Genomic DNA, 27,432 nt, shown 5'->3' with positions numbered 1-27,432 from the left:
TAGAGAGGCGGTAAGGGGTTGATTGTTCTTTTTAATCTGCTTACTAACTCTAATTCACCATGATCGTCTCCTCAAAGAAGAAGAAGACTAGATTTGTGAGGATGAGGAAACAACGTAATGTAATATATAGAGAGAGGATGAATTTATTAAAATTTGAGTTGATTTACCTCAGTGCTAATGGCCCAGATCCTAGGTGTTCTAAAATAGGGGCCAGTCTCTCTCCTATCTGGAGCGAGAAGCATTCTCTTCTGTCACTTTGCACAAGAATGGGAGCGTTAGCCGTGTGTCAGGACACATTTCAACAGCGGTAATTACATTTTTGTTTCTGTGCAACCCTTAAATTGCTGCCGTGTTCCCAACCAAGATAGCAGCTCATCTATGGCAAATCAAGTGACCCCCAGCCTTCTCTGTCTGAGTCTGTTACTCATAAAAGTGCTTGGGGCGCAGTTCTGGGTGGCAAAGAATTCATGTAAAGACAAGCATGTATTGTCAGCAATCAAGGGCATGAAAGTCCCCGCGCCTAGTTTCCCACAGAACTGTTCCCTTTGGCAAAAAAAAATGCCTCCCTTTCTCTCCCTCCTCCACTTCCTATAAATGTTGAGAAAAACTGACATCTGGAAGAGAGTTTTAGTGCCATCTCTGAGCCCTCCTAGCTGGTATCCACACTTACACCAGTGGGACTCCTGCCATGTTAATTGCAGCTTTTTCCATAACCTTTTCACTTTCCAAGGCTCCAAGGAGCAATTAGCACTGTCCACTGCCTCAAGTGGATTCACTTACTGAGACCTCATTCCCAAACTTGTCTGTTAGTGTTCGGTCTCAAGAAACACACTTTCTCCTCCCTGATTACTGAATGCACTTGGCAGGAATAGAAAGTATATTGCAATGGATTAATGGCAGATATTTTGATACACATTTTAAAACAAAGTTTTGATTAATACTTAACATACGTACAGAAAATTTGCTCAAATCATAATATCACCAAGTTAACATACCTTGTAACACCACCCAGGTCAAAGAAGAAAACTTTACCTGCATGCTGGAATCTCCCTTGGAGTCTCTTCCCATTCATTACACCCCAGGGGTAACCACCATCTAATTCCATATGTTAGTTTTGCCTATTTTGAACTTTATACAAATAGAATAATACTGTATGTCATCTTCTGTGTATGATTTCCTTTGCTCAACATTGTATTTGTGAGATTCATCCATGTTCTTTTCTGTAGCAGTGGTTTGTTCATTCTCACTGTTACATAACAACCCACTGTAGGAATGTATCAGAATGTATTTATCCATGTGACTGTTAGTTGTCCTTCTGAGTGGCTTTCAGTTTGAGACAATTATAAATAATGCTATTATAAACCTTCTTTTATATGGCTTTGATTTCATATGTAACCAGTTTTGATGAGTACATAACTAGGAGAAGAACTGGTATATAAGAGAATATGTGTATTTTTAGCTTTGGTAGATTTCGCCAAATAATATTCCAAAGTGATTTTATTAATATGCCCACCAACAGTTTATGAGAGTTCCAATTGTCCACATTCTGTGAGCACTTGATTTGGTCATCTCTTCTCATTTAAGCCATTATGTGGGTTGTATGTTGATATTTCATTGGTTTTAATATGCATTCTTTTGATAATAATATTGATTTTTTTCATATGCCTATTGGAATTTGTAAAGTGTCTTTTCAAATCATTTGCTTTTTTTCCCTCTTGGGTTGGCTATCTTTTTGTTATTAATGGATAGAAATTTTTTATTTACTTTAGGTACACGTCCTTGTAAGATACATGTATAATGGTTATCTTCGCCCACCCTATGGCCTGATTTTTGTTATTTTCATAGTGTCTTTGATAAACAAGGGGTTTTCATTTCAGTGTAGCCCATTTTAACCCTTTATTTCATTATGGTTGGCATTTTAAGCCATTTTTAAAACGGAAGTATGTTTAATTTACAATGCTGTGTTAGTTTCAGGTGCACAGTGATGTGATTTAGATTGTTATCCATTACTGGTTAGTACAAGGTGTTGAATATAGTTCCCTGAGCTATACAGTAGGTCCCCGATAGCTGGCAGTTTTTAATGTCCTGCTTAAGAATGCTCGACCTTCCAAGTCATGAAGATGTTCTCCTGTGTCTTCTTGAGAATAAAACAGCAGTAAAGGGTTTTCTTCTTTAAGCAAAAATTAGGGGCCAAGATTCATTTTTTTTTTCCAACATGGACTTCCAATTTTCCAACTGATTAAGTTCTCTGTCTACTTAAAAAAAAAACAAAAAAAAACTCTTTCAAGCAGCACTTCTGTGTGTTTTAAATCAGGCTATAAATCACAGGTTATAAAACAGCACTCCTGTTTGGTATAAATCAGGTGATTATATACATAAGCACCTGTGTCTGAATTTCTTTTTCCATTGATCTATATATCCTTGACCCAAGACCACATGTTCTTAATTTTTGTGGCATTATAGTAAGTCTTGATATCTGACATAATATCTTCCAACTCTCTTCTTCTGTAAGATTATCTTGGTTATTTTGGTCTTTTATGTTTCCATATTTATTTTTCTATAAGCTTGGCAAATTCCACACACATGTACTTGCATATATACACAAATTCAAAACTTGCTAACATATCTTATTGTTAATTGCATCAAATCCATAGATAAATTGGTAGAGAATTAATATCTTTACAGTACTGAATCTTCCAAGCTTTGAAAATGGTAAACACTTCATTTATTTAGGATTCCCTTAGATTTTCTCAGTGTGCTTGTTTCATGTGTAAAAGTTTTGTTCATTTTTGTTAGGTTTATTCATAAGTATTCTATTTTATGCTGTTATAAATAATATATGTTAAAATTTAATTTCTTAATTTTTAGTTCCTAGTGTATGAAATAGAGTTTGTCTTTGTATGTATACATATCCAAAAAACTTACTGCAGTTATAATCTAATACCTAATTTCTAGATTATTTTGGATTTTCCACATAAATAATGATGTATTTTGTAAGCAGTGAAGGTTTTCTTTCCTTCTTTTATTCCCTATGACTTTTATCAATTCTCTTGCCTTTTTGTAACTATTATAGCTCATGAGACATTCTCCTTCACCACCAAATAATTAGAGGTATAATTATGATCAGTATCATTATTGCTGCTGCTACTGTTGTATTATATAATATATTCACTTATATATGCCCCCATATTTACCCTTATCTTTATTTTTTAGTCCTTCTTACATTTCTGTTTTTCTGAGATGATTTTCCTTCTGCCTGAAAAAAAAATTTTAGCATCTGCTTTACTTTGGTCTACTGGGGACAAATTCATTCACCTTTTTTTAATGTCTAAAGATGTCTTTATTTTGTCACAACTTAAAAGTTACTTAGATATTTTAAAGATTAATAATAATGATGATAGTAATAATTCCACTCTCTTCCAGCTTTCATTGTTTCTGTTGAAATATTGGAGGTCATCTTGCCGTGCATTTGAAGCACCACATCTTTGCTTCCTTTCTCCTTCCCTTGCCCCCAGTTGTTTGCAATAGTTTTTCTTTGACACTGGATATCAACAGTACTCTTTAATGAGTTTTGACATAACTTTCCTACTTAACTTGCCTGAGTTTTGAAGTGCTTTTTGGTTTTGTAAGTTAATGTCTTTCTTTAGTTTGGGAAATTCTTGTTCATTTTTTTTCAGTTCAGTTATTGCTTCTGCCCCATTCATTGTCCCCTAACCTCTGGAATTGCAAATACAAATCCATAACATCTTTACACAAGCCCTACATATCTCCTATTCTCTTTTATATATTTCTCACCTTTTCTGCTTTTCATGCCTCAGAATAAATTTTCAGCCAGCTCATCTTCCAGCTATCTGATCATCTTTGCAGGTTATGGTTCAACTCATCTATTAAAATTTGAATTTCAATTACTGCATTTTTAGGTTTAAAAATTCCATTAGATTATTTTTCACTATTTCAATTCTCCAAAAAAGAATAAATCCATTATGTCACTCATTTTCTTTTTTTTTTTAAATTTTTTATTTTATTTTATTGAGTTATAGTCTGTTTACAATGTTATGTCAATTTCAGGTGTACATCATTTTCTCGAGTATATTAATTACAGTTATTTTAAAGTCTGTATCTGATAACTCCAATAACTGGATTATCTGTTTATTTTATCTTTCTCTTGATCATATTTCTTGATGTGCCTAGTAATTTTTGATTGCTTGTCGGACATTACATTTGGAAGTTTCAGAATGGTGTCAATTTTCTCCAGAGAGAGTTCATTTCATTTCTTAGAGATCAGTAGGAATGGGGGCAGATAACTTTAATCTGGTCAAGGACAGAGCTCATTCTAAGCTATTTTCCAGTTTTTGGAATATTAGATCTACCTCTGATTCTCCAGTGCTTCCTGGTCTCAGATGATTTCAGAGTTTAATAGTCTGGATCCTGAACAACTTCTTATGTAGCATTACTAAGTACCCGTCCTGTCAAAACTAGCAAGTGAAAAGGAGATCTAAATTTCAGCCTGATTCTTAACATTTCAAATGTATGCTGGAATTGTAATGAAAAGTGTAGGAAAAGACTCACTATATTGTCAAAACTAATCCACCCGAAGGTCAGAAAGTATTTTATAAATTTCTAATTGATGAACTTCCAAATTTGCCATAGGTAAATATAAGGTAACTAATTATTTTGAAACATTTTAAAATGAGTTGTGGAGAAGTCAGAGATCATCTGTGAGGAGTAGAACTGCAAGTCCCAAGGATCCTCCGTTAGCTCTTAATATGTGAAATTTTAGATTTAGTTGTTATCTCCTGTACAATTAATAATTGCTTTTCACATAACAAGAAGCCTTTTCTATTGTAGATAATGAGCATTGGTTTTCATCAACAGGAAGGAGAGAGGATTAAAAAAAAAAAGTAGATTTAATTCACCTGAATAATAGAGTAGACGAGCGAACATATAGAACTTCCTTAAAATAATGGGAAATGTGTTTTGAAAAGAGTAATCTAATGGTAACTGCAAAAATCTTTAAAATATAAAAGACCAAATTCTATTTTTAATGAAAGCAACTATCTGAATAGTTTAAAAAATGTTTTAAAGGACTCAGATGTTTTGAAGGACTCTAAGTTTAAGTTTCCTCTGTTATAAAAATGTTGGTTAAAAAATGACTTGCTTGTATGTTTGTTCTATGATTTAGTGACTTAATTAGCAGGGTTTGATGTATGATCACAGCTAATACATAAGGAAAGCTTACATTTGATCCTCATAACTACTCTAATATACAGATGGTATTCATAGTATCCCACTCCTTCAGGGGGAGAAATGAGACACAGAGATGTTACACCACTTGCCTAAGGTCACACAGCTAATAAATGGTGGAATTGGGATTGAACTCAGGCAATCTGGCTGAGAGTTTTTTGTATCACTTCTCTGAATAATCACTCATTAACAACAGATGTTATATTATCATGATTTTTGTTAATTTATTACCAGTATGCTAAAGAATGTGCATGGATGGATTGATGGAGACACACCACTTGGTTGCTGCTACAAGGGGACCTTCTGACATCTATGAGAGGAGATGCTCCTACAACCTCATTATGCCCTTGGAAAAATGAGACAATGCTTTCAGTCATTCTCCCTAAGCTCGTTCAACCTTCTACCAATAAGTATAATCATTTGTCACTTCCCTTTCTCTTACTCTATTTACTGCCATACTCTACCCCTTATTTCAGGGATTTAAAGCTAGGATTTTAATTTAAAAGACAAAACATTCTCCATATTATTCCTAAAGTTGACCATTCTCTTTTGCTTTCTTGATCTCCCTTTTACACAGACGTATGTCTTTGGAAAATGTAATCAATCATCTAAGATCTTCTCATTTCAGAGTATCTATTCATGTATGTGATGTAATCATTTTAACAACCTGTGAGTGTGATGCAAACATTTAAAAAATTCATTGAAACATAACATTTATATTAAAAAGTACACAAATCATCAGAGTACAATCTGAAGAATCTTCATAAACTGAACACTCTTGGAACATTATCAGCACCTCCAGCCCCAAAATGTTTCATACCCTCTCCCATTACTTACCCACAAAGATGTCTACTCTCTTGCCTTATAACACTATAGGTTACCTGTACTTACCTTGATTTTAGATAAATAGAATCACACTGTATACATTCTTTTTATGAACAGTTTCCTTTGCCCAGTTTGTAAAGTCTATCTACATAGCTATGTGTAGTCGTACTTTATTTCTTATTGTTATGTCAAGAATATGTAGTCATTATAAAATTAAAAGACTCAAGTTACTTATAGTTTGGAGCCATTAAGAATAGTAATGCTATAAACATTGTTTTGCATGTATTAAGTACATATATGTACAGGTTTCTATTGGTTATATATCAAGGAATAGAATTGCTGGAACACAGAAGTATTCATTATGTTTTTAATACAATTTATTTTTTAGAACAGTTTTAGATTTACAGAAAAATTGAGAAGTTAGCGTAGACACTTATATACCTCAAATCCAATCTCACGTACTAATATCTTCCATTATTATGATATTTATATCAGTATCCATGCATGAGTATTTGTTTTATACTTTGAATTTATAACATACTTGTTTTTTTAACATGAAAATTCTAATAGTTCAACATTCAGCTTTTAATACAAGAATCTCAGACAATACTGTGGAATTCTGTTTAGGAGACAATGCCCCATGGGTGTCTTAAAACTATGTATATCTTGAATTTTGCATACCTTAAAATTCTGCATAACTTCCTTTTTGATTTGAACTACATTTTCAGGGATGTTTGGACAGCGACAGTCTTACAAGATAGAGATGACACCTCTCTCCGGAGCAAGGGGCAGATTTGTTTACTGCCCTATATAAAAGACTTGAGTGTCCTCAGCTCAGGATTCCTCAGATGTGTTGCAAACCCACCGTGTTCAGCGACCATCTGGGCTACCCTGTATCACCTTATGGGTCTTGGAGTCGAAGTTAACCGTTCTGCATGTTGATTGTTGTGTTCTAAGTAATAATACATTTATTTGTCTTTGACCCAAGAGAGTCATGTCTTCTGCAAGAATTCATAAAATTGCCTCATGCTAACTTGTTAATTTGTAAGTAAGCAAAATCTCAGTCCTTCATAGTTCTGGGCAACCCCACATAAAGGACTCTCTCTCTCACACACACACACACACACAATGTTTACAAATCAATATGTATGCTACACATATCAGACCGTGTCATAGTTTGAATGTGCTTTCTGTTCAGCTGCCAGCCGTCTACCTCCCTTGGCTAATGACAATGCATTCACAGTCACTTACAGGAGCCCCAGCTTTCTCCTGGCCGATGGCGTCCCCATAGCAAGCCATTGTCTGTGCCCCAAGGGTGTTGCCTCTCATTGCTCACAAAGCTCCTACTACCTGGGGCCAGAACAGTGCTGGACTATGAGAAGCAGCAAAGGAAACATCTTCCTCTCCAGTTTCAGGTACAACACAACCTGCTGCATGGACCTAAATCCACTTTCTTAGCATAGAATCCTCCAAAACTTCCATATGTATGTGTTTCTTTTCTTTGCATCAGAGTTTCAAAAATATTTGCAAATAGCCTGAGAAACGTTACCGACAATGCTTGTCAATAAACCTTACTCAGTCTAAAGTTATCTCTAGACAAAGAGAGAGTGCGAACTTGGTTTCTGAAGACACAGCTTTGTGTATCTTTTAGGGCTCCTTCAGTTATGAATGATAGAAACCACCACAAAATTGGCTTAAGTTACAAAAAGAATTTACTTTTTTAACCTATAGAGTATATTAAAAAAAAATGTCATCCCAGTCTTGATCCAGTAGCTTAAACATGTAGTTAGCTTGTTGTTCTTAAGGTCAATCTCTTCCCAGTCTGCAGGGAGTCAGCTTTCTCTCAAGACTGACTACATGTGTGGCTTCAAGATGCCTGCAAGCAGCTACCAGGGCCAGATGCTCTCTCAGTTTTTCATTTATATTTTGTGAATGAAAGCAAACTTGTTTCTCCCCACAATCTCAAAACAAAAACCCATAGGCTTTACTTAGTTCTCCAAGCCCATCTTGAATCAATCACTTTGACACAAGCATCTGTTTCTAAAGATTATTTTAGATCAGGGAGAGAATGGGGATAATTCCACTCCCACCATTGGCAGCTACACAACGGGAGATGCATATAATGAATGGAGAAGGCAAATACATTTATCGTTGCGGTCACAATCACTGTGGCTAGAAAGCCAGGAATATCCTTTCTGCTACCTTCTAGTTGAGGAACTGTGGGTACATCACTCAAATTAAGCTTAATGATCACATTTGCAAGACAAAGGTGATAATTCCTGAACCTCTCCTTTACACACACGTATGTACACACACACACACACACACACACACATCACTTATCTAGCAGATTTCACAGTGCTATTTATATATCAAATAATGTAGTAAGGCAAGAATATATTGGAAAATAATAAAGCTTTATATATATTTTACCTCTCATCGAACATTAAAATGTACTCCCCATTTGTCAGTTCTCTCTATTTAAATGAGGTCAACTGCTCATAAATTATCCATTAATCATCAGTCAGCTTCAAATATTGCAGCATCATTTTTTTCCCCTCCTCTTGCTGCCCTTCTGAAATCTCCAGCAATTATCAGATATTTTCTGCCCAGGCAGTGAAGTCTGTTTCTCTAAAGCTGCAGAAACAGTTACTTGGTGTTCACCACGCACACCAAGAGATGACATGCTTATGTATGAGATGGATATAGGCAGCATTAATCAATATGATAATGCCAGACACACTGGAGAAAATAAATACTAGGTGCTGGATTCCTCTTTCCTTCCAAGTATCAAATGTCCTTTAAAATTTCTTACTGAAACCACTCTTTATCTTTCCCATTAGATAAGGTATTGGTGTTAGCCAAGAAAGTAATGGTTTTGGATGTGCAGTCCAATAAACAGAGCTTAAAAGTTTATTATCAAACATATTGCAGGCAGCAATAAAAGTGATCTGTGCTCCTGGAACCTATTCATCACGTAGGAAATTGCTGGAGAGCCAAGATGGGTGTTTGTCAACCCCCTGGAAAGGCAGCCCCTCACAGAAGGATACATTAGCTTGCCGGAATACATTCTTCCTTTACTCTCAAACACAAAACCAGTTCCAATGGAAAATGCTTAAGAGAACATGCTATGCAAATAGAATGGATTTAGCATTTACCAGAGGAAGCACTTCCTGGGTCTGGAACCACATACTGAAGCCTGAAGACCAATTCCATTAATTTCCTATAAGTTCTTATCTTCCTTCACTTCAGTGTCCAAAGTTGCATTCCGGTTGCTGACCGGGGAATTCCTGCTTATAGATATGCATTGTGTAGCTTGCCCGGTGTTCAGAAAAAAAGATTGAAGCAACAATAAAGATACTGAGAGCTTTTACACTAAAACTCAGATATGAACTTCTTGGGAAAAGTCCAATCTCTGGCCCTTGTGGCTTTTTTTTCCTCACAGGTGCCGGGAGCCAGAGCTGAGTAGCAACCCTTTTCCTCCTACATAGCCCGAAATATCATTTAGACACCCACACACGTTGCACCCACATCTTGTATTGGTCTGGTTAATAACCTGGAGTCCTCAGAGATGGAGCAGGAAACCCAAACAGGTCCGTCTCTCTGTGCTTCCCAGGGGCACCTGATGGGAGGTCAATGGCCAATGGAGGTTTGTTCATGTGCCTATAGTGTTGCTTTTTTTTTTCTTTTTTTACAGGAGAAATATTATCTTGTGCCTATATTACAGAGAGGAAAGGGAGGAGGGAAAATACAAAAGGGAAGGGGTTATTTTCTTTAAGGTAGTTTGATAAACATTTTTTTTAAGTGAGTGCCTTTGGGAAGGGATATTTCCAGCTTGTCACTCATTTGCATCACCACTTTTGCCCCACAAGGCATCTTGCTAACCCTGTCCTAGTTAAACCAAAATTCCATTGAATGTTGTCTTCTTGCCATATCTTGCATATCATTTGTATTATCCTCTTTTTATTTACACAGATCTCAGTTCCTGGCACGGCCTCCCTACTCCCTTCACCCTCTTAAACTCACAAGTCCCTTCACTGACAGGTGATGTCCCATCTCCTCTTTGAAGTCGCTATCACAGCCACAATTAATTGGAAAGGAATGGTAAACGTGGTGACTTCTCTCATATGGGTGACTTGCATCTTATTTAAATTCTTGTCTTGTCACACCATCATCATTACGAACTCCGGAGAACAAGCTCCAGTCACTCTGTGTTTCCTCCCTGCTGTGTTACCCAATATTCTTTGACTGACTTCCTGATTGATTCTTATTCAAGTGGCCTAAGGGCAAAGATGTTATAGTTCCAAAGTTGTGTTGGCAAATTGAGAGGAGGGAAGCCACTCAGCACAAATTCTCTCTTCTTTTCATTTGTGCATTTTCTCTCTTCTCCCTACGTAGCATGAAATATCATTTAGACACCCACACATCCTGCACCCACATCTTGTACCAGTCTGCTAAATAACCTGGATCCAAGCCCATAGGCATGGTATGAATTTTCTCTTATAATAGACAATACTATGAGTAGTTGAACATGTGTAAACATATAAAGCAACTAGAGAAAAGTGATCCCTAAGGATAAAGACTGCTCAGTGTGTTTTGAAAACATTCAGCAGGAAGACAATGCCAAAGGGATTTCACTAGAAAATTCCATTTTATTTCCATAGCTTCTTAAGTAGCTGAGATTTAAATATTTGGGTTTGGGAGCTTTGTGGCCTGTTACGTTTAGTGTCTGTCTTTTTATAATATAATGTCAAAAAGAAATTGTCAAGTTCGTCCTTGAGCAAAGCACGTCCGATAATTCTCATGTTTTGCTGAAGGTCTTTGGCCAGGAAAAGAGACTGAAAATCTCATAGGATGAAGAACTTTCCAGAACTTGTAGGTCTCGCTCTCCAGACTCTCTGACCTGGAGAACAATGCTGTCTTTCATACCACATTTGGGTGTTTGGAAGAATTCCATTCCTGGTTCCAAACAGGAACAATTGACATGTACCAGAAAAGCAGCACCACTGAAGACCTCCCCAAAAGTTTGGAGTTTAGTTCGGTGTGGTTTATTTTTATTCTTATTTTACTCAAGCTGGTTTGCCTATTCCATAAGCATAGGCACCATATGTGACTGGAGACTGCTAAAAGCTCTTTTAAACAGAAATCCCAAAAAGGAATAAATGAAACTAAACAGAAAGAAAATGAAATTAACAGCTCTTTGCAACATGTGTTTAAAGAGAAATTCTAAGAGACAATTAATGTTCCTAAATTCTTAGTAGGTGTAGTGGTACATTTATAAAGGGTGGGGTTGAAGAGATAAATTTAAAATTATGCTACTTTTAAATACACAACTCCTTAAATGAGAGTCAAGAATAAACACAAAGACCCACTGCCTTGTTTTTCTGATAATTGAGTTAGACATTGCATCACTGGTAGAGTATAAAAACACACGATTGAAATCATCTGACATTTTTTCTTTGTTCCTTAACATATTGAAGATGTGCAGCCCATGAATATGGATTCAAAAATCTAGAAGAAGCCAGATTTTATCTAAAAGCCCAATAAATCATACTTTTGAATGTTTGTCTTACGGTCATAGAAGCAAGTCATGCAAACTCTAGCTGTAGTTCCCGATTGGTAAAAGAGAGAAAAGGAATCAATACTTAAGGAATTTGTGAGGATAAATAGCACCCAGCTCTGAGTAGGCACTCATTAAACAACTTTTGAAATGGATTTTAGACTTGTAAGCTAATATTGTGCAAATGCTTGTCATTGGAGAGTCTTTTTTGCAGTCATCATTGTGTAGTACAATCAATAGGTTTAGATTCGAGTTGGAAATTGAATAAAATAACTCAATGTCACAAAAAAGCTGTGGCAACATGGGGATTTCCCAAGGTCGTATAAGTAAGACCAGAATCTGTACAAAAAATACATGTTACTTCTAAGTTATATCTACCTGGTCCTGTATATTAGTTTCCATAGGTACCACTAAACACTAAATCAGGGAAAACAAATGAACAAACAAAGTAAAACAAAACAATTTAAAAAAATACTCACATAAGATACTGTTTGCAATTCACCTTGTGTCATTCTTGACCCCATAAGGATATGACCCCAAGCTTTATCCTATAAGAGACCAAATATCATAGGAGTAGAGCTGCAAGCTCAGAAGCCATACTGCCTGAGTTCAAAACCCATCCTATTACTGTACTGGCATCAATGGGTCTGTAATCACTTACCACAAACTGTGCAGTGGAAAACATCACACACTTATTGGCTGTATTGCCCAAGGGAATCTACAGATTTAATGTGATCTCTATCAAATTACCCATGACATTTTCACAGAACTAGAACAAAAAATCCTAAAATTTATATGTAATCACAAAGGACCGAGAATTGCCAACACAATATTGAGGAAAAAGAACAAAGCAGGAGGAATAATCCTCCCAGACTTTAGACAATACTACAGGGCTACAGTAGTCAAAACAGCATGGTATTGGTACAAAAACAGACATATGGATCAATGGAATAGAATAGAGAGCCCAGAAATAAACCCACAGACCTATGGTCAATTAATCTTTGATAAATGAGGCAAGAATATACAATGGAGAAAAGACAGTCTCTTCAGCAAGTGGTATTGGGAAAACTGGATAGCAGCATGTAAATTAATGAAGTTAGAACACTCCCGCACATCATACACAAAAAAAAACCTCAAAATGGCTTAAAGACTTAAATATAAGACAAGACACAATAAACCTCTTAGAAGAAAACATAGGCAAAACATTCTCTGACATAAATCTTAGCAATGTTCTGCTAGGGCTACCAAGGCAATAGAAATAAAAGCAAAAATAAATGCAACCTAATTAAACTTACAAGTTGCACAGCAAAGGAAACCATAAGCAAAACAAAATGACAACCTATGGAATTGGAGAAAATATTTGCAAATGATGTGACTGACAAAGGTTTAATTTCCAGAATATATACATAGCTCACACAACTTAATAAGAAAAGAAACAAACAAACCAATCCAAAAATGGGCAGAAGACCTAAACAAGCAATTCTCCAATGAAGTCATAAAACTGGCCAATAGGCACATGAAAATATTGCTCAGTATCACTATTATCAGAGAAATGAAAATCAAAACTACAATGAGGTATCACCTCACACCAGTCAGAATGGCCATCATTCAAAAGTTCACAAATGATAAGTGCTGGAGAAGGTGTGGAGGAAAGGGAACCCTCCTACACTGCTGGTGGGAATGAAGTTTGGTGCAGCCAATATGGAAAACAGTATGGAGATTCCTCAAAAAACTGAAAATAGACTTACCATATGATCCAGCAATCCCATTCCTGGGCATATATCCAGAGGGAACTCTAATTTGAAAATATACATGTACCCTAATAATGTTCATAGCAACACTATATACAATAGCCAAGACATGGAAACAACCTAAATGTCCATTGACAGATGACTGAATAAAGAAGTTGTGATATATTTATACAATGGAATACGACTCAGCCATGAAAAGGAATGAAATAATGCCATTTTCAGCGACATGGATGGACCTAGAGATTGTCTTACTACGTGAAGTAAGCCAGAAAGAGACAGACAAATACCATGTGATATCACTTACATGTGGACTCTTAAAAAAAGAAAAAAAGAAAACACTAATGAATTTATCTACAAAACAGAAACAGACTTACAGACATAGTAAACAATCTTACGGTTACCAGGGGAAGGGGATGGTAAGGGATAAATTTAGGAGTTTGAGATTTGCAAATGTTAACCACTATATATAAACATAGGTTTAAAGAAAACCTCAACAAATTTCTTCTGTATAGCACAGGGAACTATATTAAATATCTTGTAATAACCTTTAATGAAAAAGAATATGAAAATGAATATATGTATGTATATGTATGGCTGGGACACCAGAAATTGTGCTGTACACCAGAAATTGACACATTGTAACTGACTGTACTTGAACAAAAAAGAAAAAAAAAAGAGAAAACATCACACATTTATTATCTTGCTCCTTCTGTCAGGAGACCAGGCTCTTCAGGGCTGGGTCCTCTATTCACAGTCTCTTGAAGCTGCAATCAAGGATTTGACTGGGTTGTATTGTCATCTGAAGCTCAAGGTCCTCCTCCAAACTTCTGTAGATTGGCTGAATTCAGTCCTTCATGACTGTGGAATTCATGGTGATTTGCTTCTTCGAGGTCAGCAGGCAAACCACTTGCTGAAGGGAGGTTCTGTTTTGAAGGACTTTTTCTTATCTATGTTGGGGTCACACAAGACAATCTCCCTTTTTTGGAAATATGTAACATAAATTTAATATACATATGTGCATAAGTATACATAAATGTGTACTATATACATAAATTTATATATATATGTAATGTATAATATACATAAATTTAAACTATATCATTGGGAGAATGGATAAACAAGTTGTGGTATATTTATACAATGGAATAGTACTCAGCAATAAAAAGAAACACACTATTGATACATGCAACAACATATGTGAATCTCAAAAATATTATATTGAACATAAGCCAGATACAAAAGTGTACATCCTGTGTATTATTTTTATTATCTGTATTATTTATATTATAGATATCTCCCTTTTTAATTAACTGAAAATTAATTTATTAAAGACATAAATTCAATCAGCAAATCCCTTTCACCACTGCCATGTCATATTATGCTTAGAAGTCAGTCACTCAAGGAAAGGAGATGGATGGTCCAAAGACATGCCTCAACTTAGGGTGCATCTCCATTGATTGCTTCCAGGATGCTCAACTCTGAGCAACCTATTTACCGTCTCTGAAGCACCCATTTCCAAAATCTATAAATGGGAACTAACAGACGAACCTGCCTCCTCTGATTGCTTTGAGAATTAAACAAAAGCATACACACAGAGCACTTAGCACAAGGACAGCAAGTTCTTCAAATGTGTTAGCTACTGTTTTCAATGGATATATTGTGCAGAAGATAAACAAATCACTTTCAACAAAGCTTGCATTGGCTTGAATTATTTTTCAATAGATGGACTACGTGTAATAAATTCATAGAGTACATGCATATGTGTTTATATACATATTTTAAGATATGTGTATGTGCCTTGCATAAACATATATTCATACATATACATATACATGAGGGAATCTCATAAAACCTTGACTTTCAAGTGCTGCCTTAAGGTCAATTATGGGTAGAAGTATATCTTGAATGAACAAATTACTTCCTCTTTAATTTCTAAGTGAAAAATCTTTCGACTATATGATAAAACCTCATGTTTAAGATTCTGGTAAATAGAAGTGTTAACCGAATTGTGTTTCATAAAACTTTTATTTTATTAGATAGACTAGGTTGTGAGCAGACCATGTGGTCAAATAAGTTCAGGGTATTTGGGTTTAAACAGTATTTTAAACATTTGCTATTTAGGCAGATGTTCTAAAGTGTCATTGAACATGGATCCCCATTTTTCTTTTCTGGGCATCTTCCGGGGCTCCTGTTCCTGCAAAGGCCCTCCAGGAAATTCTGGTCTAGGTGGACTAGTTCACTCCAAAAGGGAAATCCTCCAACACATGTCTGTAATCGTGACTGTTTTCATTTTGCAGGTCTTACCTATCTCTGCAGGATGGTTCACTTTTCTTTTAGTGTCTGAGAACTTACTCACCTACTCGTGTGTGCCAGGTTATCATGAACTAATGATTTATATTTCCCCTAAACTCATATGTTCAAGTCCCAGTGCCCCAGTGTGATGATATTTGGAGACAGGGTTTTGAGAGGTGACTGGGGTTAGATGAGGTGATGGAGATGGGGCTTGGTCCAATGGATTAGTGCACTTATCAAGAAAGCTTGTTCACTCTTTCTTTGCGCACACAGGTTGACAGAGGGCCATGTGAACACACGATGTGAAATGGTTGTCTGAAAGCCAGGAGGAAAGCTCTCACCAGAAGCTCTGAACCCTGACTTCCAGCCTCCAGAATTGTGAAAAAATAAATTTCCGTTGTCTATGGCATTTTGTTATGGCAGCCTGAGCATGCCTGTGGGCAAATATAGTCTGTATGTTTCCACACTTCATTGTCACAATACCACTTGGTGATAAACAATCCAGCCTTCATCTGATGGAGTCCCAGAAAGGCTAATAAACTTAAACACATTCCACACTTAAAAGGAGCCAGGGAAACTCAAGTCTTCCAAATCCTGTGCACTTTTCTTCACATCACATCATGATTGCCTTTCTAGGCTGAAAACCATGGTTTATCGTGACTTAGTGTTGAGATATAGCAACAAATAGCATGGACACTAATTAAAGCATAACACCTTCCTTAGGAAAATGTCTTGAAGCAAAATAAATATTTTAAACTCTTAAGTCACAGATATATGCCTAAGAAAGCATTTTTAATATACTGGATTCCACTATGTAGCCAACAACGTTTTAGTAAGTTTTTAATACATTCCCATATGAATGAAGTTTAGTGTGGTTACCCCTGCAATTAGGAAAAAGGAATGGGAAAAAATTTAGTTCACCAAGAAAACAAGTCTTCAATTTTCATAATCACATTATATAATGAAGTACACCACAGTGGTTTTGAAAACAAATTTTCAACTCAGGCCTTATGAGAAGGAATATACTTGCAAATTAAAAAAAAAAAATAGGAAGTCTATTCAGTATGAATAAAGGAGCAGTAATCTGGGCATTTTTAATGGGAGAAAACCAACAACAAACATATAGCAAGCTGATGACTTTTAATAATGAACTTCTAAACTTTCTGTTGTTATATCACATTTCCTCTTTGTGAAAATGTCTTCCTCACACTCTCGCATAAGGAAAAGACATCACAGACGAACCTCTGAATGTCTTAGCGTGCTGTGATACTCAGGTGCCACAAGTGCTACGCAGAAAATAAGGCACGTGACTTCAAATAAAAGGAAAAGAGAAAAATAAAGAGAAAGGAAATGAGGATGCTACAAATAAAACCAGTTCTTTCATCTCTCGCTACCCCAAAGGCAGGTGAAATGCAGTTTGCAACTTTATTTTACTAATGAAAGGCTGACCAAGATGTATTGTGTCTCAGCTCCACTTCACCTCCTTTTCCCTGTAGGCATCTTTGATGTCCTCTTTCACCTGAAACAATCAGTGTGAAAATTGCGTGGTGGCGGAGTGGGGTGGAAGAGCTCAGAATGGTTTATTCCAGGCCCTGAAAGAAGCCCTGAAATTTATATCTGTCTCTCCCAGGAGCATGATTCTGGATAATGTTCAGATAATGAACACTTATTTATTTAATGTTCTCCAGATATTTAATTATCTCCAAATGTACTATAGAAATTTTATTCTTTTCACACATTTATTTGATTTATGTAGATGACTCAATAAATAGGTAATTTTAAATATGTAGAGATGTTACCCCAAAAGAGGAAGGGGAAATCCCAGCTCTTATCTTACCAGAAAGGTAAGAATTCAGACGGGAGATGCAAGTGTTGTGCAGCAAAAGATTTTAAAGTTTTTTGTTAGCAATGGGAAACTGCACCTTCAAGAATGGGAGGTGGGCTGAACCAAGGGCAAATAGCAATGGTCTCTGTTTGCCCTTCTCTTATACCCTCATTTAGAGGTGGTCTCTTCATTGACAACTCTTGCCTCTGGAGTGCTTAGTCATGCTCATCCCCTTTTGCTTATGTCCTTCCTTATGATGCACACAGAAAAACTCATGGGGACAACTAACCCACAATGCTAATTATACCACAGTGAGCATTGGGTCATGTCCAGTTAGGTCCTTGTTGCTACCATTTGTCGTTACCATCACCAGTTGCAGCCATCAGTTCTAATCAGTTTCTTGCTGGCGCTCATTTAGAGAAAGTAAAGCCCCTTTATGTGGAAGGCGGGCATACCGCCATCTTCTGGACCATCCTTCCTCTCCTCCACCTTATCTGCCTGGTGCCCCGACTTGATTAGCTACCTAACAGAAATTTAAAAAAAAAAATTAGTAAATATCTACTTGGTTACTAAGAAGATTAAGCTAGGTCTTGCCCTCTAGATCTGTGCTGTCCAAGAGAAATTTCAGTGAAGAGGGAAATTTCTACCATTTCTGCACTGACTGATAGAATAGCCACTAACTTCATGTGGCTACTGAGTTCATAAAATGTGGCTAGGGTGACTGAGGAACTGTGTTTTAATTTTTACTTATTTAAGTTAACTAAAACTTGAATAGCCACACGAATGGCCACCATGTTGGAAAGCACAGAAATGCGATACGTTTCCGTTATTATCACTCCTATCAGTTAGGATAAGGCTTGGTTCTAAATAATAGCTGATTAAACAAGGCAGGAGTTGGCTTTCTTCCAAGGTCAAAGATTTCAGAAGAAATCTGTCTGAAATGGTACGGAGATGGGATGATGTTTGAGGATGTTAAAGACCCTTGCACCATCTAATCCCACCAAGTGTGATTCCTGTTTCCAGGACCACAGTAAAGCCAAAGACGGATGGAGTTCCTCATTCTCACCAAAAGTCAGGTAGAGTCAATGAAGAAAACAGAGCAAATTGTGATTGACAGCGCTCTTCTGAGTATAGTTCCCAGAATCTAGCCTCAACCCTTCTGCTCACATCCCATTGTCTACAGTTAGTCTCAAAGTTGCACTTGACTGCAAGGGAAAATAGGGAATTGAGTTTTTATTCTGCAAATAATATTCAGGGAAAAACACAAATAGGAGTTCTGTTGTTTTGAAAGGAGGGAAAAATGGAGATAGAAAATGACAATCAGCCACTTATTCGTCATTCAATAAGAAGAAATATAAACTTGAAAGAGGCAGAGGGAAGAATTTAGGGAGGGAAAGGCTGGCTGCTGAAAAATGTCGAAAAGAAAAAAAATGAAATAATATCACCCAGTAAAACTACCCATTTTAGATTTGCAAATTTCACAAAGATGAATTTGAAAACAAGTAGATACAACTGCCAACATTTCAGAGGATATGTTTCCTTTTGAAGTTACTTCTGAAAATGTCATGAAGATTCTGGTTTTTCTTTGGATTATGAACTATTGGTCAATACAATTCTTAGCACACACATGCACGCACGCACAAATACAAACAGCTTTTCAGTTCTGAATTCCACCAATAGTTACTGCTTTAGTGCTTAGAAGACACTTTCTCCACTTTTAGGTAACTCAGAAAGCAACCTGAGTTAATGCAGAGAAGCAATGGCAGTTCTGACTAAGCAAAGTGTTATTATATGGGTTTTTTTGGTTTTTTGTTGTTTTTTTGGTTTTTAAACTCATTGTTTGTTCTGGGATTTTGTGATTGCTTTCGGAATCCTCTAAGCCTGTCCTGCTCCAAGTGTGGTCCACTGACTGGAGACTTTCTGCAAAATGTGAAGAGCTAAGTACAGAAATTGTAGGTGTTTAGAAACCTCCATAGCAGCTTGACAGAAAAGAAATATGTCTGTTAAATCTAATAATAAAAATCAGGGGCTTATATTTTCCATGTCTTTTATTTCATTTTCTAGTAACTTTTATAGGATTTTACAGAACTCCTGGTCTTTGATGTGTTGGACATTAATAAGAAAAAAAAAACACTCAAAACTAGTTATTCTCCCCAAGCAGTTTGAGAAACACTGATGTAAGCCTCCCTTCCTACCTTGCCTTTTTGCTACGGAATAGACCATTTTTTTCTAGCAAAGCTTCAATTCTGACAACCACCACAATCAAAATGTAATTGTTATTGATTTGCTATTTTATAAATGTTAAGAAATAGAAGAAAAAACATGCAAATAAGCAAACCTCCAAACACAAACCTTCCTGATTTGCCCGGCGCACAGAAAACCCAGGACCCACGCCCAGCCTGTCCCTGAGGAGTCAGCTTGGTTTAACTTGGGACTTACTCTGAAAATTACAATAGAAACGGGGAAATCTAGATTTGCAGGGCTGTTATCATTGCTCACAGGTTTTATGCAGTGTTTTTACACATTCAGATAATGCTGTGGGAAAGAAACTCCCAGAGCTGGCTGGTTGCTAAAGAAAGAGACACTGCGGATGTGCCCTCATTTCAGGACCACATGACAGCCTCAGTGCACCCTCTGTTGTCTCACCCACCGCCAATTAAACATATGCAAGCCGCAGAGACACAGCATCCCCACAGAGTGCTTCTGCATAGTCTAAATTTCTCATTATCACTCACGGTTTATAATCTTCTCACTCAAACCCTAAAATAAAGTTGAAAAGAGAAGAGAGAGCAAGTCTTGAAACAAAGATCAGAAAAGGAAAATCACAATTGAAAATGTACCCCGTCCATTAAAATGAGAAAAAATTGTCTTTATCAACATGTAAGAGTAATAACATGATCTACTTCAGAATTCTATAAAATTCCTGTCTTCAGGGCTATTTTTTCAGATCGGCTTGGTCCCTTTGGGTCTCTATAACAAGAAAAGCAGGTGGCTTATCAGCCAACATTTATTTCTCATAGTGCTGGAGGCTGGGAAGTCAAGATGGTGGTGCTGGCAGATTTGCTGTCTTGTGAGGACCCACGAGGACCCATTTCTTAGAAGTTGATCCCTCTGTTGTAACTTTATATGGTGGAAGGGCCAAGATCGCTTTCATGAGCTTCTTTTATAAGACTTCCCAATGACCACCTCAAAGTACCATCATGTTAAAGATTAGGTTTTCAACATTTGACTTTTGGGAGACATAAACACTCGATCTATAGCACAGATGGAAAATACACAGATGAAAAATAAGAAAAGTAAATCTTGTAATATAGTTGTTTTTTTAAAAACTTGTTTCTTATTTAGCTATAAAAGAGAGAGAGAGAGTATTAACTTCTAGATCTTACAATCGAGTTACTCTCCACATTATCTCCAATCTATTTTTCCAATATCTCATCTTCCCAGATCCATGTTATATCTTACCCTGGCGACAGCCTGTCATGCATACTACTTTAAATGTTCTGCTTCTGCCTACATTTTCTTGTCCTGATTGAGTTCCTTGAGGACAGGAACTGTCTTCTTCAGCCTGTGTATCTAGATAATTATATAGGGTCTGGCCCTTGGAAGGCACTCAAAGAATAGTTTTCAGTTGAAAGTTTTTCCTCATTCTCTTCCTATTCAAGTGCTTAGGCAATTTTTTTTTTCTGGGTTAACTGAATTTGCAAAGAACCTCTTCTAACACTGCTTTTCTCTTCAAATTATTAAAGCAATTAAGTGTGTATACACACTCACACACACGTACACACGCATAACCCCATTTATTAGATGTGAAGAAAGCAAAACAAATTAAATTAAAATAGCACCAATTTCCCTTCCCTCCCTTGGTTTCAGAGAATGATATCCTCATAATCTAGGAATTATTTTTCTGATAAAAGGTTGCTAGGAACAAAGATGATGTTAACGAGCTTATTTATGTTAAGAGCATGATGGGTAGATATCCGTTTTTAGTTGCTTAGTTGATTCCTAAGGGGAAATTGCAAGGGTGAAAATGTATCTCAAAGCATCCTTGGGATTGCAAATGGTTTACTGCGTCAGTATTAATTCCCAACTTTTATGGTTCTTTCACTCCTACCTTTACACCCACATCTGTTAAATTTGAGTAGCTTTATGCTGGTCCATCTCTCCAAAAGCAATTAATTCAGACAAAGGAAACTTATCTCACCTGTGGTTTATACCATTTTAAGATGTAGAAAAAGGACAAGACATGCTGCTAATTTTAGCTCAAATGTTTTAACTTAAATAGAGAGAAAACACATTTATTAAATTACATGATTCTTCTTGATGAGTCGTTTGCACCAGTCAAAAAATTACTTTGATTCACAATGTCTTCTGAGTCAAACACGTTAACTACTTGAACCCTGACCATTAGTTTGATCCTGGATTTTTCCAATCAATATTTTATGGAGAGTGAGATGAGAAAGGAATATAATTTCTACAGAAAAAAAAAAAAAAAGAAATCATTTTCAACCCAGCCTGCAAGAGTAGACTATTCAAGCAAATCTTTAATTCACATGTTAAAAAAAAACCCAGTTTTGATATTCAGTTCATATTTTAATTTTTATGTATAATCTTAATTTTAATGATATTATATTATTTGCATAATTAAAATGATTTCCCTGCTGTCCAACCTTTGGAGAGCCTCTAAAAAGGAGGGTGTCATTTGTGTTCAGTCCTGAGTGGATCTGAGAGACACATGGTCTCCTAAATCACATGACCACCTTGAAAAACAAGGCTCAGAAAAGCCCTGTTTCCGGGTGCCTAATGTCAAAACCAGCAGCATGTCTTGTTTTTGCTTCTTCCTGCCTTCTGGTGGCCAACCTTGGCACTGAAGCTGCATCACTCCAATTTCTGCTTCTGTTTGCACACGGCCATCTTCCCTCTGTTTTCCTGTGTCTTGTATTATGAACCACCTCCACCCAGTATAACATCGTTATGACTATAACTCCAAAGATACTATTTCCAAATAAGACACAAAGCAAATATTTGATAAACGGTGTTGACAGAAGAAATTTAAGCTTTTCTAGTTATTTAGCGCCCCCCACACTCACTTCTGGCTGGGCAACATCTCATCCTTAAAGTCACACCACTCACTCAGAGGGAGTGACTTAGCCTCCCTACAATCCAGAAAGTACAAAAACATTTCTGTGTTTCTATGGCCATGAAGAATCACTGAAGTTAAAAATCGTGGGCATGTGTCAGAATGCTTAATATCCATGTGTTTTTCTCCCATTCACTGAGTAGCATTTCACTGCTTAATTTCGCTTCTCTGTGCCTCGGGCTTATCTTCAGGAAAAAAATGGGGCAATTAACATTTTGTCCTTCAGAGAGTTGGGAGGATTGAATGGGAGGATGCAGGGAATATGTTCACAAATCCCTCACAAGATGACTGGGATCATCACTGCCGCTGTTGCTGGTGTTGCTTTGCTTTCTGAAGAACTTAAAGATATTCTCTGTGGTAGGTCCATTTAGGTAAAAATGCACCTGCTCTTAGCCTTCAATTCTCTCTCATTCTTGTCAGCAATCTGATTGCAAGAAACAGTATCCACAAAGCTCTCCTTGAAGTGGATGCCACCCATCCTCCTGACTTCATTCTTTTCAAACCATACCTTTGGGAACACTCACAGCACTGCCTCCCCACCTAAGACACCATATCAAGGACTCTCCCTTTTTTTAGTTGTTGTGGATATATATATTTTTTTAAGTTACACAACAAGGCTTTTGGGATGATTCTATTAGAATGATGTGTTAGCCAAAGTGAAGTCTACGAACAATCACTCAACTTAATCTGTTGTACCCATAGATCTTTTTAAAGATTTGCATAGCTGTTCTGCATGTCTTGGTGTTTCATGAAACCATGTGTAGGAATTTTGCTTTAGCATTTTGTCACTGTTCTTCCCTGAAGGACGTTATCATAAAAATCGTATCACACTGTCTACAACGTTCATTTCAGAGACACTGTTTAGTAGAGCTCATTCAGGATCGGATGTTGTGCTGAAGGCTTTACATATATTAGTTCAGATATACCTCATTACAGCTCCAAGAGGTACATAGTGATATCACAGTCATCCTTTTACATACGAGGCAACTGAGATTGAGTTTATATACGAGGCAAATTGCTCAGAGTCTCACAACTAGTAAGTGACATGGCCAGGATTTAAATTCAACCAGGGTGTACTGAGTCAAATAGTGCACCTCAAAAATTCATGTTTGGTGGGAAACAAAGAATGTGACTGTATTTGAGCCTTCATCAGTTTCTTTCATTGCTGTTTTTTACTTTTCAATGTAGAGATCTTTCAACTCCTTGGCTAAATTTATTTCTAAATCTTTTATTCTTTTTAATGGTATTGTAAATAGATTGGAAGATCTTACATCATACATAAGAATCAACTGAAAATAGATTAAAGATGTAAACATATGACCTAAAACCATAAAACTCATAGAAGAAAACATAGCTCCTTGGCATTGGGTCTTCAGAATGATTTTTTTGGATTTGATACCAAAAGCAAAGACAACGGAAGCAAAAATAATCAAATGGGACTACATCAGACTAAAAAGCTTCTGTACAGCAAAAGGAACCATCAACAAAATGAAAAGGCAACTTGTGGAATGGGAGAAAATATTTGTAAACCCCATATCTGATAAGGAGTTAATATCCAAATTATAAAAGGAACTCACACAACTCAATAGCAAAAGAACAAATAATCCAATTAAAGTGGGCAAAACACTTCAATAGAGATATTCAAAAAAGACATACAGGTACATGAAAAGATGCTCAGCATCACTAATCACCAGGGAAATGCAAATCAAAACCACAATGAGATATCACCTCATACTTGTTAAGATGCCCATTGTTAAAAAGATGAGAGGTAACAAATGCTGGTGAGGTTGTAGAGAAAAAGGAATCTTTGTTCACATTCTTGTGAATGTAATCCAGTACAGCCACTGTGGAAAACAGGATGAAGGTTCCTAAAGAAATTAAAAATAGAACTACCATATGATCTAGCAATCCCTCTTCTGGGTACATGTACAAATAAAAGTTGACCGCTATTTCCAAGAGATATTTGCACTCCCATGTTCATTGCAGGATTATTTACAATCATCAAGCTATGAAAGCAACGTAAGTGTCCATCAAAGGATGATTGGATAAATATGTGGTATATACACACAAGAGAATATTATGCAGCCTTTAAAAAGAAGATATCCTTCCATTTGTGACAGTATGAATAAAATTGGAGGGTATTAATTGAAATTAGACAGACAAAGACAAATACTGTATGATATACTGGGTGCTGTCACTGTACTTACCATAAAAAAAAAGTCTCATTTATAGGAACAGAGTAGAATGGTGGTTGCCAGGAGCTAAAAGTTGTGGGAAGTGGAGAGAGTTTGGTAAAAGGGTACAGATTTTCACTTAAAAGATGAATAAGATTTGAGAACCAAATGTACAAGAAGGTGGCTGTAGTTGATAACACTACATTATATACTTGAAATTTGCTGAGAAAGTAGAACTTAAATGTTCTCACCAAAAACAAACGAACAAACAAAAAACCCTAAAATTAAAAAGAAAGAAATAAGTTGATAGTAAATATGTGAAGTGACGGATGTGTTAATTAAATTATAAGAATACTTTCACAATGAATATCTATAGGAAATCATCACATTTATACTTGAAATATATTACAAATCCATTGGTCAAATGTACCTAAATAAAGGTAGGAGGAAAAAAAAAAGGAATGTGCCCTTATATGGAAAATAAGTTCTTTGCAGATATAGATAAGGTGATGTCATACAGGGTTAAGGTGGGTTCTAATCCAATGTCCAGTGTCCTTGTACATAAAAAAACAGACACAGGACATGTAGAGGAAAGTGGCCACGTGAATACGGAAGCAGAAACTGCACGGGAGCATCTTCAAGTCCAGCCACACCAGGGACAGCTGTGAACCACTGGAGACTGGGAAAATGCAAAGAGGGATTCCTCCTTGAGCCTTTCAAGTAAACATGACCCTGAGAACATTTTGTCTTTAAGTTTCTGGCCTCCAGAATTTTGAGAGAATAAATTCCTATTGTTTTAAAACAACCTGTCTGTGGTAATTTGTTGCAACAGCCCCAGGAAATTAATGCACACGTGTACAGATAAACAAATGCATATTTTCTAAATTATAAAAATATCCAGTATAAATTTAATCGCTTATATTTTGGACATGTTCTATCAAGTATGCTTCGCTGATTTTATTTGCTCAGTCTGGAAGTTAATTGTAGCCACATTTTATTCAAAGTGGAATATTTATTACCTACAAAGTATGTCCTAAGTACTGATGACACAAAGATGACTGAGATTCCTTTGATTCCTGACCTCAGGGAGTTTAATATAATGTAGTGACGGGAGGAAGGTCCAGAACATTGTAATATGCTGAGAAATGTGATCTGTTTTGTATTATAAAGAGCCTATTTTATATTCTTCCATGAGCACTCTAAAACCAAGAGAAAAAAATAATTGTATAAAACTAAATCTCCGTGGATTACTGAGATCCAGCTCACAAATAGTGCAGTGCATTGACTGCTTTTCCATTTTCAAAATTCCATGAACATACTTTCAAAGGTTTTTTTTTCTTTTCATTCTCTAACATTCATGCACAGTGTCAGCTATCCCTTTAAGGAGACAGAGTCCTGTTTTGTCCTCTGTTCTTTCTATGGTAAACAAAATGAGAATAAATCCTACAGTAGTTAGTGCTCCATTTTTAAGGGACTCATTAAAAATAAACAGAGGAGGAGAGGCAATTACTGTTAACAAACATAGGCATAAAAACCACAAATAAAGGGCCATTAACACAGAAAAATAATTACTCAATCTTTCATCCAGATGCTTTTGTCAGTTTCATTTGCTGACACTGACTAACGGCTCTGTGAGAGGCTGCTGCCGGCTGCAGCTCGCCCGTTCAGTGGTTTCCCCCTTTGCCTCTCACAAGAAGAGAAAAATGATCGGCGATGTCAGGGAATTCTACCGAAGTGTATTTAAAATAGACTTTGTCTTTGCTTTGTGTGAGATTCTGAGGCTTTATATTACTTTATGGTGGTGTAAAAAAAAGGATCATTGTGATAGTTGTTTTACTAATGGACATCAGGTAAAGGTGAAATACATTTTCTTCCTTTTTGGGGAAATGAGATTTGCCAGAGGAGGAATTTGAATGTGGAAAAAAGCACAGAAAATAATATACAAGGTATATTTCATCACTCCAGAGAATACCTTTGCAATTGCTTGACCTGACATATTTTGTTATTAAGGCTCATGAGCTACATACGAGTGTGTGTGTGTGTGTGCACGCCTTTGGGAAAAATGAGAAAAAAAAAAAAACAATACAGTAATGCTAACATAATCCTAATTAGCTAGAAAAAACAAACAATATGAAGTTAAGTTTTTGGTTCATTTGATCAGTTCAGCAAATTGAGCCCATTCAGACCTCACAGAGTGCGGTGTTACTAAAGATTTACACGAACACACCCAGGGTTCAGTCTGCCAATCCCTGCATTAAAACCACCTTCATCATGGCCACATCACAAAGCAGAACATCCTGTAAGAACCCAACTCTTGCATAACTTGCGTAACCCAACTTCTGAGTGGTGCTTAAATTTTAAAGAATTGGCCACTAACATACCACAAAGACATTCATGATTCATCAATGAAAAAAATGCCAAGAATTGTGATAAAAATATTAAATAAAACACATACTCGGATCAAGCTATTTATCATGCACATATTTGCAGAATCTGTCTTTCCTGGCTCATATGACTCTCACCAGTCATGACACACATGTGGAAAAATGAAGCAATTTCCTTGAAAATAATAGGCCTTTTCCTCAGGATTCAGATAGCACATATCTTAGTGGAGAGTGGAAAGA

The sequence above is a fragment of the Camelus bactrianus genome, chromosome 6 (genome assembly GCF_048773025.1).
Source record: "Camelus bactrianus isolate YW-2024 breed Bactrian camel chromosome 6, ASM4877302v1, whole genome shotgun sequence".
Taxonomy (NCBI): Eukaryota; Metazoa; Chordata; class Mammalia; order Artiodactyla; family Camelidae; genus Camelus; species Camelus bactrianus.
This window is presented reverse-complemented; position numbering follows the sequence as displayed.